The sequence below is a fragment of the Pseudorca crassidens genome, chromosome 8 (assembly GCF_039906515.1).
Source record: "Pseudorca crassidens isolate mPseCra1 chromosome 8, mPseCra1.hap1, whole genome shotgun sequence".
NCBI classification, from domain to species: domain Eukaryota; kingdom Metazoa; phylum Chordata; class Mammalia; order Artiodactyla; family Delphinidae; genus Pseudorca; species Pseudorca crassidens.
This window is the reverse complement of record NC_090303.1, coordinates 102,123,304-102,142,240: the sequence shown is the minus strand read 5'-3', so window position 1 is coordinate 102,142,240 and position 18,937 is coordinate 102,123,304. Positions and strand designations below refer to the sequence as shown.

Below are 18,937 nucleotides of genomic sequence, written 5' to 3'. Positions count from 1 at the left end.
CCTTGATGCTTACAGAATGTCATACAGTTTTTAGAGAAAATTAGAAATTGCTTTATCTTTTATAATATAATTTTCCATGAAATACTTTTGGTTGTCAAATGTGTTGCTATTATATCCATGTAATTCTTGGAAAAGCCTTCAAACGTTCTGCAGTTCTCATTCCTTTTTCCCATAGAGTCTAGTTAAGAAGAGTGACAGGAGAGAAGCTTGTAAGTTCAGAATTCTACATTTTACCCTTTGGTGTACATTCATTACCACATTATTTATTTATTTTTATAAATTTATTTATTTTATTTATGTTTTTTTTTTGGCTGTGTTGGGTCTTTGTTGCTGCATGCAGGCTTTCTCTAGTTTCGGTGAGCAGGGGCTACTGTTCATTGCGGTGCGCGGGCTTCTCATCGCGGTGGCTTCTCTTGTTGCCGAGCCTGGGCTCTAGATGTGCGGGCTTCAGTAGTTGTGGCATGCAGCCTTCAGTAGTTGTGGCTCGTGGATTCTAGAGTGCAGGCTCAGTCGTTGTGGCGCACGGGCTTAGTTGCTCCGCCCACACCAGGGCTCGAACTTGGGTCTCCTGCACTGGCAGGCAGATTCTTAACCTCTGTGCTACCAGGGAAGCCCCTCATTACCACATTACTTTAAACTTGGATTTATGTAAGTTCTCCACTAGTTATTTTTCATAGATGTTCCCCTTAATTTAAATTTTTTCTGTACTTTGTACCGTTACTTTCTTGTGAAAAGTTTTTTGTAATTTTAAGTGACATTTGCGGTGTAACGATTACTTACAAGTCCCTTTAAGCCAGTGCTCTAAGACTGTCCACAGGTCCCTTTTGGTTGCACTTACCAGAAGTCTCCTTGAGTACTCTGTCTTGTTCTCTGAAGATTTAGCACGTCCCTTTCCATTTTCCTCTCCTTCTCCCATTGTCAATTTTAATAATCTATTCAACACCCAGACCTTGTAGCTCCTTGATTTCCTCAAAATCCTCTTCTCCAGCCCACCTCAGTCACTCATTCTTATGGGCAAACTTTAGCCTTTATCACTGTATCACTTACTAGGACACTTGCTGTTTCACTTCCAAAGTCTCAGTTTCAACTGTCCTTACTATGCCTCTTCTTTCACTAGCTCACTTTTTCCTAATATCCGCGCCACAGAAATTCTTCAGACACACTGAATTCTCCAGCTCAGTGATCTTACTGATGGGGTCTGTCAGCCTCCTTTTCTAGTTCAGATTCCGTGATCCAGTATTGTAGCTGTTCCGTTATGCACCCTAAACTCCTTTGCCATCCTCCCACTATTTTGCTTTCATAGCAAAACTCAGACTGCATTTTAGCAGCGAAAAGGGCTGGAGAAAACCATAAACTTGCTGACTGGTGGCATTTTAAATTTATGACCTCAAATCTCAAGTGGGTCATGATTGCTATCCTTCACTCACTATAGTCTACTTAGAATTCCCTCTCCCATTATCAGGGATAATTCTTTCACCACCTTTTCTTCTCCCTTCAAACTTCTGACACCTCATTTTTCAGTTGATGATCCTGCTATTTCAATGAAAAAATAAATAGAAGCCATCAGGAAAGAAATTCCACATTCATCCGCAATCAGATCTCCTTTCTTGCTTGTGTCTCTGTCCATCTATTTTATTATACCTTCCTAACTTAAAGTGGGATGAAAAGTCTCTGGGGTCATCTACAGCCAACTCTTCTACCTGCGTCCTGGATTCTGTCCCGTTTGCGCCTTCGGTTTTCCTTGGTTTCTGGTATCAAGAATTTCCTCTCTCAGTGAAATCATTTCCATTAGTATTAGCATTTGTTGCAGTATCACCCTTCTTAAACATAAGTAACTTCTCGTGGTCAGCTACCCCTTTTAGCTACCATATTGCACCTTTGCTCATCTTTATAGCAAAAGCCCTTGAAAGAATTGTCTATACTTATGGTTGTTACTTATTTTTGACCATGTTTTCATGGCCCTACTCCAGTCAGGCTTTCTTCCTCCTGCTCTCCCAGAGGTGGTTTTGATTTCATATTTTGCCAAAACCACTGTTCAGTCTCTGTCCTCCTGAGGTATTCAGTGTCATTTTCACACAGCTAACCATTTTCAGGAGGAAAACTTTTTGTTTTAATTTGGCTTTTTCAGGACGCCACATTCTCTTGCTTTTTCCTATCTCACTGATCTCTTTTGCTCATCTCACAGATTAGGTGGTCTCATTTAGTTCAGTTGCTTTAAATATTATGTATGTGCTGGTAACTCTAAAAATTATATTACCAGCACTTTTCTTGCTTTGAACACAACCAGTATCTTCAGCTTACTTCTTAACATCTCCTCTTCGATGTCTTAAGAGGGTCTCAAACTTAATGTGTCTTCTGTGGAACTGTTTACTGTTGTCCCAAAACCTTCTATTCGTCCAGTGTTCCCACCTCAGTAAATGACATCGTGGATTGTTCAGGCTCGAAATATGCAGCCTGTTGGAAAATGCTTTGGGCTTTACCTTGATAATCCTGCCTGATTTCAGTCACCTCTCATCTCCTCCTCTGCTGTCACTCCAGAACTAGTCACCACCACTGCTTGTGTGGACCGCTGCAGGAGCTTCCCAACTGGTCTTGCTGCTTTTACTCTCACTCCATTCTAGTTTTGTTCTTCATGTAGTAGTGGAGTGAGCTTTTAATTAAAACCCAAAGTAAGAGTGTTTTATTTCCCTTCTGTAAACTATTCAAGGCCTCCAGGGATACTTAAAACCAAAAGTCCATATATGATCTTCAAGCTCTACTGACCTTGGCTACCTGTCCAACCACATCTCCTGTCTTCCCCTTGCTCTCTGGGCTCCAGCCATATTCCTTTTTCAGGCACTTGAACTTTTTGTCTTCTTTGCTTAGAATGCCTTTCTCCCAGATACTCATGGAACTTTCTGCCGTACATCAGTCAAATTTCTACCCAGTGCTGTCTTGTTGGAGAGGCCTTTCCTGACCAACCTGTCGAAAAGCAGCACTTGTCGTGCTCTATCCTCTTCTTCTGCTTTACTTCTCCTCCTAGTATTTAACAGATATGACATTATAATTCATATTTGTTTGTGTGCCTTTCATACTAAAACATAAACTTCATGAGGTCAGGGATTTGTCTTGTTCATTGATTTATTCCCAGTGCCCAGAATACTTCCAGGCATATGAGCATATGATAGGCATTGATGCCGTGTATATATACATACATATATATATATAGAGAGAGAGAGAGAGAGAGAGAGAGTATATTTATCCTGTCCTTCCGTATGAAAGTTAAATAAAGCCAATTGTGTTAGTCTTTGCTCTGTCTTTGTGCTTGGAAAGACCTTTGTCCAGTTCCTTTAGTGAACACATAGGGCAAGGAGAATAGTAAAGAAAAGGATAAAGAACAATTGTTAAAATTGCCAACCTGCAAGCAAAGAGAAGAAAGAGTTTCGTAAATTTCTAATCAATTTAAAAGCACATTCCAGTTGACTGCAAGACTTTGACATCTCTGCACGTCTCCAGGCCCAGGATTTATTGGAAGGTCTCTTACTCTGTGAATTGTGTGCCTTGACACATTTCTTTAACGATTTGTAGTAATTTAAGAGTATTTATTAAAATGAGTACTCTTTTAAGGTGTGTGTGTGGGGTGAGGGTAAGTGATGGGAATGAGTATCCTACAAGTGGTCATTGGGAAAGTAGCAAGAATTCTCACAAGTTTTTATGGTAAGAAAAATCCTCTCTTTTGGAGGTGGTGCGACTGTTGCCAGTTCTGTGTCCATTTTTCTTTATGAATAAAATCAACTTGAATGAAGTGCTAGTTACTTGAGGAGAGAAATTCCACTTTTCTTTGAGAGTCATTATATAATCAGGGTTTTGCAAACTTGTTTTAGTTAATTATAATTGGTTAATTATGATTTAGCTAATTATAATTAAACCTTTTTTTTTTTAAACTGCTGAAGTTGTCATTGTGTGGCTAGTGGGAGCCCCTTTTTGGCTGGCTTCTTAATCCTTTTTAATATCTCAAAATGTTTCAAAGCTATTGCTCGTTGGCAAGAATATTTTTCAGGCCCATCTTTAATACTCTGCCTCAGGATATGAAATTGCCTACTCTGTAAGAGTACTAGTTCTTTTTAGTGGAGAATAGTATGAGAGATCAAAGTCTAGGCTGTAGGGATGCATATCATATTGTTTCTGTTGAGAATTAGTTATGTTAGTCCATTCTAGTGATATACTAGTAATTATATAGATGAGAGGCTGTATATACATGCTTAGAAATATCAGTTCACATTCATACTTTCAGGTAACCACTAGCATAGTTTTTTAAATAGACTTTAGTTTGTTGTTGTTTTTTTTTTTGCGGTACGCGGGCCTCTCACTGTTGTGGCCTCTCCCGTTGTAGAGCACAGGCTCCGGATGCGCAGGCTCAGCGGCCATGGCTCACGGGCCCAGCTGCTCCGTGGCATGTGGGATCCTCCCAGACCGGGGCACGAACCCGTGTCTCCTGCATCGGCAGGCGGACTGTCAACCACTGGGCCACCAGGGAAGCCCTAGACTTTAGTTTTTAGAACAGTTACAGGTTTACAGCAAAATTGAGTGGAAGGCACAGATACTCCCCATTTACCTCCTGCCCCTACACACGCATAGCCTCCCGTTTATCAGCACTCCCACCAGCATTGGTGCATCTGTTATGATTGATGAAACTACAGTGACACAGTATTTTCACCTTAAGTCCGTAGTTTACATTAGGGTTCACTCTTGGTGGTATACATTCTGTAGGTTTGGGAAGAATGTATAATGACATGTATCAATCAATATAGTATCATACAGATACTTTCACTGCCCTGAAAATCTTCTGTGCTATGCCTGTTCATCCTTTCCTCCCCTCTAAGCCCTGGCAACCATTGTTCTTTTTTCTGTCTCCATAGTTTTGTCTTTTCCAAAATGTAATATAATTGGAATCATACCATATGTAGCCTTTTCACATTGGCTTATTTCACTTAGTAATATACATTTACGGTTCTTTTCATGGCTTGAAAACTCATTTCTTTTTATTGCTGAAAAATATTCTGTTGTATGTATGTACAGCAGTTTATCTGTTCACCTACTAAAGGACACCTTGGTTGCTTCTAGGTTTTTGCAATTATGGATAAAGCTGCTGTAAACATTTGTGTGCAGAGTTTTGTGTGGACATAAGTTTTCAGCTCCTTTGGGTAAATACCAAGGAGCATGATTGCTGGGTCATATGGTGAGAGTATGTTTAGTTTTGTGAGAAACGGGCCAAACCATTTTCCAAAGTAGATGTACCATTTTGCATTCCCACCAGCAATGAATGAGAGTTCCTGTTGCTTCACAGCCTCACCAGCATTTGGAGTTGTCAGTGTTCTGGATTTTGGCCATTTTGATAGGTGTTTAATAGTATCTCATTGTTTTAATTTACACTTCCCTGATAACCTATGATGAGGGATACCTTTTTATATGCTTATTTTCCATCTGTATATCTTCTTCCACTACTCTGTTAAATTCTTTGACTCATTTTTTAATCAGGTTGTTCATTTTCTTATTTTTGAGTTTTAAGAGTTCTTCATATAATCTGGATAAGAGTCCTTTACCAGATACATCTCTTGCAAATATTTTCTTCTAGTCTGTGGCTTGTCTTTATGTATCTCTTGGCAATGTTTTCTGCAGAGCAGAAATTTTAAATTTTAATGAAGTCTATCTAGTGTATCATTTATTTCTCTCATGTATCATGCTTTTGATGTTGTATCTAAAAAGCCATTGCCAAACCCAAGGTCATCTAGATTTTCTCCTGTGTTATCTTCTAGGAGTTTTATAGTTTTACATTTCACATTCTGTGATCCTTTTTTTTTTTTTTTTTTTTTTTGCGGTACGTGGGCCTCTCACTGTTGCGGCCTCTCCCATTGCAGAGCACGGGCTCCGGACGTGCAGGCTCAGCGGCCATGGCTCACGGGCCCAGCTGCTCTGCGGCATGTGGGATCTTCCCGGATCGGGGCACGAACCCATGTCCCCTGCATCGGCAGGCGGACTCTCAACCACTGCGCCACCAGGGAAGCCCCTGTGATCCATTTTGAGTTAATTTTTGTGAAGAGTGTAAGGTTTGTGTCTAGATTCTTTTTTTGTGTGTGCTTGGATGTCCATTTGTTCCAGCACCATCTGTTGACAAGGCTGTTTCCTAAAGTGGAAGCTTAGTTTATTGAGTTTAGATTCTTCTTTCTTTTTTTTAAAAAAATTATTTATTTATTTTTGGCTGTGTTGGGTCTTCGTTGCTGTGCGCGAGCTTTCTCTAGTTGCGGTGAGTGGGAGCTGCTCTTCATTGTGGTGCACAGGCTTCTCATTGCAGTGGCTTCTCTTGTTGTGGAGCATGGGCTCTAGGCACGTGGGCTTCAGTAGTTGCGGCATGCAGGCTCAGTAGTTGTGGCTCACAGGCTCTAGAGCACAGGCTCAGTAGTTGTGGCACACAGGCTTAGTTGCTCTGCGGCATGTGGGATCTTCCCGGACCAGAGATCGAACCCGTGTCCCCTGCATTGGCAGGCGTATTCTTAACCACTGCGCCACCAGGGAAGCCCCCCTTGTTTGTTATATATGCATTCAATGCTATGAATTTCCCTTATTCCCATTGTGGTCTGAGAGCAGACATTGTATGATTTTTATTATTTTAAATTTGTGTCAAGGCACAGAAACAAATTTATTTGGTCTGTTGGTAAATGTTCCATCTGACCTGGAGAAGAATGTGTATTCTGCTACTGTTGGATGAAGTAGTCTAAAGATGTGCATTATATCCAGTTGATTGATGGTGGTGTTGAGTTCAACTATGTCGTTACAGATTTTTTGTCTGCTGGATCTGTTTTTGATAGGTGGCTATTAACATCCCCATATATAATAGTGGATTTATATATTCGTCCTTGTAGTTCTATCAGTTTTTGCCTCATGTATTTTGACACTCTGTTGTTAGGTGCATATGTATGTGTTAAGGATTTTTATGTGTTGTTGGAGAATTGACCCTTTTATTATTATGTAGTGTTTCTCTTTATCCCTGAGAACTTAACTTGTTATGATGTCTGCTGTGTCTGAAAGCTTCTGCTCTTTTTTTTATCTGAACAAATTTTCAGTATTCAAGTATTACAGTATTATTAACTATAGTCATCATGTTGGTACATTAGATCTCCAGACATATTCATTCTATAAAACTGCAAGTTTGTACCCTTTGACCAACAGCTCCTCATTTTCCCCACCCCGTGGTAACTACTGTTCTTCTCTCTGGCCAACTTTACATTTTTTATTAGAATTTTGACTTAGTTTGTTAGTTTTTCTAGGCTGTAGACTTTTCAGAGTCCCACCGGAGGGAACTTTCCCCAGATTGTCCCTGGTACATCAGTTCCATTCTTAAGAGTCTAGAGTCGGTGAGCATTTGTTTGAACCCTTCCTTCCATATTTTATTTTATTTTTTTATTATTATTATTTTTTTGTGCGGTACGCGGACCTCTCACTGTTGTGGCCTCTCCCGTTGTGGAGCACAGGCTCCGGACGCGCAGGCTTAGCGGCCACGGCTCACGGGCCCAGCCGCTCCGCGGCATGTGTGATCTTCCCGGACCGGGGCATGAACCCGTGTCCCCTGCATCGGCAGGCGGACTCCCAACCACTGCGCCACCAGGGAAGCCCCTTCCTTCCATATTTTAATTAACGCAAGGTTAAATGACACCTTCAGACTGTATCGTTAACAGTTTTATCCAGCACTCTTAGTTCATACTAGACTTCAGTCTTGCCCAGGGTACCTCATTTCTCACAAAGGAAGAACATAATCAAACTGGGTGCATGCTCGTGTCTTGGCTTTCACTCTATATAGACCACTCTCTCAATTATCCAGGTCTTTTTTAAAGAATTACCTCAACTCTTCGCTTTGTGAATACCCACCCTCAACTCCCTTTTCAGAAGTTCTGCCTTGATCATTAGACTTCACTAAGCCTATTTCTCTAGAGTTTTTGCATAGCCCGAAGTGTCTGTACCTTAATTCTATGTGGAGACATTTTTAACTGATACTGTGTTTTACCTGAAAGTCTAGACATGATATTTAATCCTTCTTTATTTCTGAATGAGTTTAGCAGATCTGGAGGCAAAACTTCTCACTAAAAGCCCTGAGAAGGGGAGCTATTATAAATGATACATTAAAAAAAAAACCCAAAAAACACCTGTCTTCCAGTTGTATATAACTAATATATAAAAATATGATTTATGTCAATATTTGTATGTTTGCTTAAACTTATTTGTATCATCAGTTGTAGAAACTTTTGTGTATGTCGTTTCCAACTTATGGAGTAAATGTTTACTTAGTTTTTATTAATTACTTAAACCAAAAAAAAAGGTGTTTAAGGCTAGATTTTGTTTTAACATGATTCCTAGTGTTTTCCCTAGGTTTCGATATTATTTTTATTATCCTTATTTTCTAAATGTATTTTAATTGTAGTTTTGGTCTCCTCTTTGACTTCTGAGCTGTTTTAAGAGAGTTTAAAAAGTTTCCAATTGTTTGTGTGGATTTTCTCCTTGATTTTTGTTATTCATTTCTAATTTTATTATATTTCGTTGGTTTTGTATACTTTCTACATTTTGGAATTTGAGGTTTCTTGACGTATTCATCAGCTTTGGAAAATTCTCAGCTATTATATATTCAACTACTGCTTTTGTATCATTCTTTGTTTCTTCTAACTAAATGTTCATTAGACTGTTTCACTGTGTTTGTTACCATTTACCCTCTCTTCTAAATTTTTTTAATACTTTTGTTCCACTGTCCTTTGTTCTAAACAGATCATTCTAGATAGATCTTACAGTTTTCTTATCCCCTTTTAACCATGTAATCGCTTGTTAAACATAACAATTGAGTCCATTTATTATGTTTTAAAAGTTCTGGGCTTCCCTGGTGGCGCAGTGGTTGAGAGTCCGCCTGCCGATGCAGGGGACACGGGTTTGTGCCCCGGTCCGGGCAGATTCCACATGCCACGGAACGGCTGGGCCCATGAGCCATGGCCGCTGGGCCTGTGCGTCCGGAGCCTGTGCTCCGCAACGGGAGAGGCCACAGCAGTGAGAGGCCTGCGTACCGCAAAAAAAAAAAAAAAAAAAGTTCTTTATTCAAGTTTGCAACTTTTTGTAGTTCTTAGTTCCCTCCTGAAAATTTTAATGCTCTGATTTTATTACCTTTAACATGGTAAATACAGTTGGTTTAAAATTTTTGTTTGATTATTGCAGTATCTGGAGTTGTTTCGTTTCAGTTGTTTCTGCTCATTCTTGCTCATGTCATCCTGTCTCCTCATGTAACTGATTATGTATGCTTGTGTGCTGGACAATTTATTTGTAGAAATAGATTGATGTTTTTCCCCTAAAAGATAGTTTTTCTTTGATTTTTTTTTTTTTTTTTTTTTTTTTTTTTTTTACTGGTACCTAGGGGCACTAGTATTTTAGGAGCACCTCAGTTCAGTTTCATGTCTCTATTTTCTGTTCCAAGCATGTAACTCAAAGCTGTGCAGCACTCCTTGCAGAGATTGATTTCTGGTTCATTTTTCCTGTTGATGTCCGCAACTTAGGGGTTCCTGCCATCTTGAGTTCCCATTCCCTGGATGGTTGTAGACTTCTAGGACTATCGATGAGTCTGTTGAAAGTCACAGTGCGTGCTCTTGGTTGCCTTTTCCTGAGCAGCCGACACCCCCATGGGAAATGCAGCCCTGAATATCAGGCTTACCTTCCTTTAGTAATTCTTTACAACCTTGTTAGTTTTTTGATGCTTTTAGGACATTTTTACTTTCAAAAATATTTTACTCAGTTTTCTTGTCTTCAGTGGGAGGGTTGTTTCAAATTACCTAGTCTGCTGTTAGAGAAGTAGATGTTCTCTGGAGTTTTCTCTGCATTCTTTTTGTTTTTTGAATGGATTAGTTATCCATTTTATACATATTAGGGTATACATGTCAATCCCAATCTCCAATTCATCCCCCCCGTCCCCCCTTGGTGTCCATAGGTTTGTTGTCTACATCTGTGTCTCAATTTCCTCCCTGCAGACTGCTTCATCTGTACCATTTTTCTAGGTTTGACATATATGGGTTAACATACGATACTTGTTTTTCTCTTTCTGACTTACTTTACTCTGTATGACAGTCTCTGGATCCATCCATGTCTCTACAAATGACCCAATTTCGTTCCTTTTTATGGGTGAGTAATATTCTATTGTATATATGTACCACATCTTCTTTATCCATTTGTCTGTTGATGGGCATTTAGGTTGCTTCCATGACCTGGCTATTGTAAATAGTGCTGCAAAGAACATTGGGGTGCATGTGTCTTTTTGAATTATGGTTTTCTCTGGGTATATGCCCAGTAGTGGGATTGCTGAGTCATATGGTAGTTCTAGTTTTAGTTTTTTAAGGACCCTCTATACTGTTCTCCATAGTGGCTGTATCAATTTACATTCTCACCAATAGTGCAAGAGGGTTCCCTTTCCTCCACACCCTCTCCAGCATTTGTAGTTTGTAGATTTTCTGATGATGCCCATTCTAACTGGTGTGAGGTGATACCTCATTGTAGTTTTGATTTGCATTTCTGTAATGATTAGTGATGCTGAGCAGCTTTTCATGTGCTTCTTGGCCGTCTGTATGTCTTCTTTGGAGAAATGTCTATTTAGGTCTTCTGCCCATTTTTGGATTGGGTTATTTGTTTTTTTAATATTGAGCTGCATGAGCTGTTTATATATTTTGGAGATTAATCCTTTGTCTGTCGATTCGTTTGCAAATATTTTCTCCCATTCTGAGGGTTGTCTTTTCAACTTTTTTTTTTTTTTTTGTGGTATGCGGGCCGCTCACTGTTGTGGCCTCTCCCGCTGCAGAGCACAGGCTCTGGATGCGCAGGCTCAGCGGCCATGTCTCACGGACCCAGCCACTCCGCGGCATGTGGGATCCTCCTGGACCGGGGCACGAACCCGTGTCCCCTGCATCGGCAGGTGGACTCTCAACCACTGCGCCGCCAGGGAAGCCCTGTCTTTTCATCTTGTTTGTAGTTTCCTTTACTTTGCAAAAGCTTTTAAGTTTCAGTAGGTCCCATTTGTTTATTTTTGTTTTTATTTCCATTACTCTAGGAGGTGGATCAAAAAAGATCTTGCTGTGATTTATGTCAAAGAGTGTTCTTCCTATGTTTTCCTCTAAGAGTTTTATAGTGTCCGGTCTTACATTTAGGTCTCTAATCCATTTTGAGTTTATTTTTGGGTATGGTGTTAGGGAGTGTTCTAATTTCATTCCTTTACATGTAGCTGTCCAGTTTTCCCAGCACCACTTATTGAAGAGACTGTCTTTTCTCCATTGTATATACTTACCTCCTTTGTCATAGATTAGTTGACCATAGGTACGTGGGTTTATCTCTGGGCTTTCTATCCTGTTCCATTGATCTGTATCACTGTTTTAGTGCCAGTACCATATTGTCTTGATTACTGTAGCTTTGTAGTATAGTCTGAAGTCAGGCAGTCTGATTCCTCCAGCTCCGTTTTTTCCCCTCAAGACTGCTTTGGCTATTCGGGGTCTTTTGTGTCTCCACACAAATTTTAAGATTTTTTTGTTCTAGTTCTGTAAAAAATGCCATTGGTAATTTGATAGGGATTACACTGAATCTGTAGATTGCTTTGGGTAGTATAATCATTTTCACAATATTGATTCTTCCAATCCAAGAAAACAGTATATCTCTTGATCTGTTGGTGTCATCTTTAATTTCTTTCATCAGTGTCTTATAGTTTTCTGCCTCTGGGTCTTTTGTCTCCTTCTGTAGGTTTATTCCTAGGTGTTTTATTCTTTTTGTTGCAATGGTAAATGAGAGTGTTTCCTTGATTTCTCTTCCAGGTTTTTCATCATTAGTGTATAGGAATGCAAGAGATTTCTGTGCATTAATTTTGTATCCTGCAACTTTACCAAATTCATTGATTAGCTCTATTAGTTTTCTGGTAGCATCTTTAGGATTCTCTATGTATAGTATCATGTCATCTGCAAATAGTGACAGTTTTACTTCTTCTTTTCCTAATTGTATTTCTTTTATTTCTTTTTCTTCTCTGATTGCCGTGGCTAGGACTTCCAAAACTGTGTTGAATAATAGTGGTGAGAGTGGACATCTTTGTCTTTTTCCTGATCTTAGATGAAATGCTTTCAGTTTTTCACCATTGAGAATGATGTTTGCTGTGGTTTGTTGTATATGGCCTTTATTATGTTGAGGTAGGTTCCCTCTATGCCCCCTTTCTGGAGAGTTTTTATCATAAATGGGTGTTGAATTTTGTCAAAAGCTTTTTGTGCATCTACTGAGATGATCATATGGTTTTTATTCTTCAGTCTGTTAATATGGGTTAACACATTGATTGATTTGCATATATTGAAGAAACCTTGCATCCCTGAGATAAATCCCACTTTATCATGGTGTATGAGCCTCTTAATGTGCTGTTGGATTCTGTTTGCTAGTATTTTGTTGAGGATTTTTGCATCTATGTTCATCAGTGATATTGGTATGTAATTTTCTTTTTTTGGAGTATCTTTGTCTGGTTTTGGTATCAGGGTGATGGTGGCCTCATAGAATGAGTTTGGGAGTGTTCCTTCCTCTGCAATTTTTTGGAAGAGTTTGAGAAGGATGGGTATTAGCTCTTCTCTAAATGTTTGATAGAATTCACCTGTGAAGCCATCTGGTCCTGGACTTCTGCTTTTTTGAAGATTTTTAATCACAGTTTCAATTTCATTATTTGTGATTGGTCTGTTCATATTTTCTATTTCTTCCTGGTTCAGTCTTGGAAGGTTTTACCTTTCTAAGAATTTGTCCATTTCTTCCAGGTTGTCCATTTTATTGATATAGAGTTGCTTGTAGTAGTCTCTTAGGATGCTTTGTATTTCTGTAGTGTCTGTTGTAACTTCTCCATTTTCATTTCTAATTATATTGATTTGAATCCTCTCCCTCTTTTTCTTGATGAGTCTGGCTAATGGTTTATTAATTTTGTTTATCTTCTCAAGGAACCAGATTTTAGTTTTATTGATCTTTGCTATCGTTTTCTTTGTTTCTATTTCATTTATTTCTGCTCTGATCTTTATGATTTCTTTCCTTCTACTATGGGTTTTGTTTGTTCTTCTTTCTCTAGTTCCTTTTGGTGTAAGTTTAGATTGTTTATTTGAGAGTTTTTTTGTTTCTTGATGTAGGCTTGTATTGCTGTAAACTTCCCTCTTAGAACTGCTTTTGCTGCATCCCATAGGTTTTGGATCGTCATGTTTTCATTGTCATTTGTCTCTAGGTATTTTTCAATTTCCTCTTTGATTTCTTTTTATTTTGCAGTACGCAGGCCTCTCACCGTTGTGGCCTCTCCCGTTGCGGAGCACAGGCTCCGGATGCACAGGCTCACCAGCCATGGCTCATGGGCCCAGCCACTCCGCGGCACGTGGGATCTTCCTGGACCGGGGCACGAACCCGTGTCCTCTGCATTGGCAGGAGGACTCTCAACCGTTGCGCCACCAGGGAAGCCCCTCTTTGATTTCTTCAGTGATCTCTTGGTTATTTTGTAACGTATTGTTTAGCCTCCGTGTGTTTGTGTTTTTTACGTTTTTTCCCCTGTAATTGATTTCTAATCTCATAGCGTTGTGGTCAGAAAAGATGCTTGATATGATTTCAGTTTTCTTAAATTTACTGAGGCTTGATTTGTGACCCAAGATGTGGTCTGTCCTGGAGAATGTTCTGTGCGCACTTGAGAAGAAAGTGTAATCTGCTGTTTTTGGATGGAATGTCCTATAAATATTAATTAAATCTATCTGGTCTGTTGTGTCATTTAAAGCTTCTTGTTTCCGTAGTAATTTTCTGTTTGGATGATCTGTCCATTGGTGTAAGTGAGGTGTTAAAGTCCCCCACTATTATTGTGTTATTGTTGATTGCCTTTTTTATAGCTGTTAGCAGTTGCCTTATGTATTGAGATGCTGCTATGTTGGGAGCATATATATTTATAATTGTTATATCTTCTTCTTGGATTGATCCCTTGATCATTATGTAGTATCCTTTCTTGTCTCTTGTAACCTTCTGTATTTTAAAGTCTATTTTATCTGATATGAGTATTGCTACTCCAGCTTTCTTTTGATTTCCATTTGCATGGAATATCTTTTTCCATCCCCTCACTTTCAGTCTGTATGTGTCCCTAGGTCTGAAGTGGGTTGCTTGTAGATAGCATATATATGGGTCTTGTTCTTGTATCCATTCAGTGAGCCTGTGTCTTTTGGTTGGAGCGTTTAATCCATTCACATTTACGGTAATTATTGATATGTATGTTTCTATTACCATTTTCTTAAATGTTTTGGGTTTGTTTTAGTAGGTCCTTTTCTTCTCTTGTGTTTCCCACTTAGAAAAGTTCCTTTAGCATTTGTTCTAGAGCTGGTTTGGTGGTGCTGAATTCTTTTGCTTTTCTGTAAAGCTTTTGATTTCTCCATCACATCTGAATGAGATCCTTTCTGGGTAGAGTATCTTGGTTGTAGGTACTTCCCTTTCATCACTTTAAATATGTCATGCCACTCCCTTCTGGCTTGTAGTATTTTCTGCTGAGAAATCAGCTGTTAACCTTATGGGAGTTCCCTTGTATATTATTTGTTGTTTTTCCCTTTCTGCTTTCAGTAATTTTTCTTTTTCTTTAATTTTTGCCAGTTTGATTACTATGGGTCTTGGCATGTTTCTCCTTGGGTGTATCCTGTATGGGACTCTCTGTGCTTCCTGGACTTGGGTGGCTATTTCCTTTCCCATGTTAGGGAAGTTTTCAACTATAATCTCTTCAAATATTTTCTCAAGTCCTTTTTTTTCTCTCTTCTCCTTCTGGGACCCGTATAATGCGAATGTTGCTACGTTTAATGTTGTCCCAGAAGTCTCTTAGGCTGTCTTCAATTCTTTTTTCTTTATTCTGTTCCACAGCCATGAATTCCACAATTCTGTCTTCTAGGTCACTTATCCGTTCTTCTGCCTCAGTTATTCTGCTATTGATTCCTTCTAGTGTATTTTTCATTTCAGTTATTATATTGTTCATCTCTGTTTGTTATTTAATTCTTCTAGGTCTTTGTTAAACATTTCTTGCATCTTCTCGATCTTTGCCTCTATTCTTTTTCCGAGGTCCTGGATCATCTTCACTATCATTCTGAATTCTTTTTTTGGAAGGTTGCCTATCTTCACTTCATTTAGTTGTTTTTCTGGGGTTTTATCTTGTTCCTTCATCTGGTACATAGCCCTCTGCCTTTTCATCTTGTCTATCGTTCTTTGAATGTGGTTTTTCTTCCACAGGCTGCAGGATTCTTTTCTCTGCATTCTAATATGTGCTAGTTTATGTAAATTTTGGGCAACACTTGAATAGAATGTGTAGTCTGTTTTGTTTCCTTGGGTCGTGTATGAAAGTTGATATCCATTTATTAGAGTCTACCAGCCAGGATATTGTTATTAAAAGTAAAATAACTCGGGGCTTCCCTGGTGGCACAGTGGTTAAGAATCTGCCAGCCAGTGCAGGGGACACAGGTTCAAGCCCTTGTCTGGGAAGATCCCGCATGACGTGGAGCAACTAAACCCGTGCGTTGCAACTACTGAGCCTGCGCTCTAGAGCCCGCAAGGCACAACTACTGAGCCTGCAAGCCACAACTACTGAAGCCCACATGCCTAGAGCCCCTGCTGTGCAACAGAGGAAGCCACTGCAGTGAGAAGCCCGCACATCACAACAAAGTGTAGCCCCCACTCGGTTCAACTAGAGAAGGCCTGCACACAGCAACCAAGACCCAACACAGCCAAAAATAAAAAAATTAAAAATTAAAAAAAAAAGTAAAATAATTCAAATTCGAAGAAAGAATGAAATCTATGGGTCATGTACTGTCATGTTCAGAGATCAGATGGGTTTGAGTTGGCTTAAGTCAGCCTCACTATTGTCACAAAATTCCTGGTTCATTGTATCTCTCTGCCTTTTTTTTAGTCAGCTGCATCCTATGGCTGGCTCCCCTTGATGGAAGATGGTTGCCTGCAAACTTGGGTACCACATGATTTCTTGTCCATATCCCTGGAGAGGGAGCGTGACTCTTTATCAGCTAAACAGAATTGGAGGACCAGTTTTTATCATATGTCAATTGCTGATCCAGTCTGTTTCAAAAGTAAACCAGTCTCTGGTATCCAAGTACCATAGTCATAGTTCACACCTAGAGTTAGGAGTAGGAGCGGCATGATGGCTTCAGTGGCAGAGAGGCATGAAGTGGTGCCGAGGGGGCACTGTGCAGGTCATGGTTATAGATTCTGTTTGGGGGTCCTCCACTTGCTTCTTAACGTTTTATCTGCTTCCTTTGTTAAGGGCTGGGGCAGCTTATATTTTCTTCTGCTTTGATTGAGCTGCATTGATCTGTAGAATCCATCCTTCATTTCAAAAATGGTTTTTTCCATAGAATCTTTGAATATTTTTTTCCATTCAGTCTATTTTCCTTGTTAAGTAGTAGTAATTATGCATATTTGTTGTATCTGTTATTCTTTTTCTTTGACTAATCTTCTTTCATCATCTTCACTGTTTTAGATTCTTCTGTTTTCTCCAGTGCATCCACCACATCCCAACATTGTCTTCAGAGTTACTGTTGCTTCATGTGATCCTCTTGTTTTCAGTTCTGCAGTTATTTTGATTTCTTCAGTTTCTTTGCTCCAGCTCACACTCAACGTAGTAGTGATTAGTGGTAGTTGAGGTTCTGGAGCCACACTGCCTGTGTTTGAATTCAAACTCCTCTGCTTATTGTGTTTTTGAGCAAAGTTCCTTGACCTCTTATCTTGCCTCCTCATCTGTAAAATGGAGATGATGATAGTAGCTCTGTTTTGGGGCTACCCCGCCATGGGTCCCTTGCACCTGACACATCTTGTGTATGCCAGCAATGGAAGGCCTTGGCCACTCCTTACCTGGGCCTTTTCTCAGGGTTGTGTTTGCAGTGAGCAACCTTGAAGAATGAGGTCGTGTATCCCTCTGGGACAAAGAGCAGGTTGTTTAATGCTTTTACTATAAAAGCAGTGGTTTCCCACACTCTTTGTTCCTTGTAATACAGTTCACTGAGAGTGCAGGAGTCCATTTGGGCCCATGGTTTTGCCCCCGTGACACTTGGGGGCCAGAAGGGAACTGACAACAGTATCCTCATGCTTCTGCTGCTTGCTGTGCAGTGAGTAATACAGTCCTTTTGTCTTTGATCCAGGAGTCTTGTGTCTTCTGCCAGCATCCATGAAACAGTAACAGACTAACTTATTAGCTTGTGTAAAGTCCTAGGCCAGGCAGCCGTCTTCATAAGGTTGTTGTGAAGTTTAAATGAGTTAATGCGTTTAACCACCTACAACATTGCCTAGGACATAGTAAGCACTTACTAAATGTTAGCCATGAAGATGTCTCTTTAAATATCCTCATATTATTTGCATTGGATTTTTAGGCCTAAATAAAGATAAGGCTCAGAAGAAGATTAACATTGCTATAAATATCCATTATTATATGGTGAAGATGTATATTGTAATTTGTTGGGTTTATTTAGTTTCTTTTATTAGTTGTGAAAAATGAGTATCCATTAAAAACACATTTTTAAGAAGTCATATAGAAAAACTAAAGGAAATATTTTTAACTAAATAAAATATCCAGAGAGCAGTTGAATTTTGACAATTAGTATCCTAATTAATGTCCCTGTGGTTTTGAGGTCTTGATAAGTATCGGAGTCTTCTTCTTAATTCTTTTGTGCTTACATTAAAAAATCATATTAAAAGTATAATAGTAATGTATATTTGTGAAAATTTATGAAACTATGGGTAAGTATAAAGAGAATAAGTTAGCTGTAAAAGTGTTAGCTTCTAGGGACCCACTGTTTGACATTTTTTTGTATTTATTTATAGTTGCTTACATTTTAATGTCTTTACATGCCCTCTGAAAGTGGTGACTATCCTGATATTAATGAGTGTCAAGTAGTTTAATGAATAAAGATAGAATAAGTAAAATATTTGCTGTTTATCATGTGCTAATTCTTTAGCTTTATAGCACAGTTTGGATGTAGTAGATACATTAGATTCAGTGAGCCACACACCACTGGAAAACGTAACTGTCGGGATGCAGACTTTTTTTTGAGCACCACTGTTCAAAAGAAGGAAAGGACATGATTACACAATTTCTTAGATATACGTTCTTTTGTAGTCTTAGTACTATAAAGGAAGCAAGGAAAGTATTGCCAGTTCTGGGGAGGTAAAGGAAGTTAGGAGAGAGAAAAATAATTTTTATTCTACTTAGTAGTTGACTAAATCATAGAAGCATGCGTATGGTTTGGATAACTAGTAGAAAAATGGATGTTCGTGTTGACTAACGTAATTACCAAATATTAGCCCATTTAAAAATTTATATTTTTCTGTGCTTTTTCTAATTTATGTGTTTGTGTATAATAAGATTTATCTGCTTGCTTTGTATTACACAATGTTTAATTAATCAGTTAATTAAACAATTACTGAACATCATCCAGGTTGTGTGATAGGCTCTGGTTTGTAAAACAGATAAAGTAGCTGCTTTCATAGAGTATATAGTCTAGTGGGGTGCTGTCTAGTGGTACACTTTTTCATGTCACTGACCCCTATGGCAGACCCTTTTCCAAATAATGTTTTAAAACTAATAAAATAAAATTGCAAAGATAAATAGTTATATTGAAATATTACCAAAATAGAAAAAAGCCAAATTTGTAATTTCATAATGTGTTCTTTATTTATTCTTAAATCATAAAATCTAATTTATAATTATGGTAATTTTGAAGTAGTGATGAGGGTAAGTGATATTTTGGGGATATCTGCAAGCATTGAATGTGATAAATTATCTGCTTTCTATTGGTGACAGAGACATGAGTATGGCTGTACAACTCTGCTTGTGCGTATATTCATGATGAAATGGGTTTATTTTAAAATTTTAAATCTC

At 38.8% G+C, this 18,937-nt stretch overlaps 1 protein-coding gene across 19 annotated transcripts in view; it reads left to right on the top strand.

Annotated features, from left to right (window-relative positions):
• The window catches only part of KMT2C (lysine methyltransferase 2C), a 294,358-nt gene that overhangs the window by 79,108 nt on the left and 196,313 nt on the right, over positions 1–18,937 (top strand). The window lies entirely within an intron of this gene.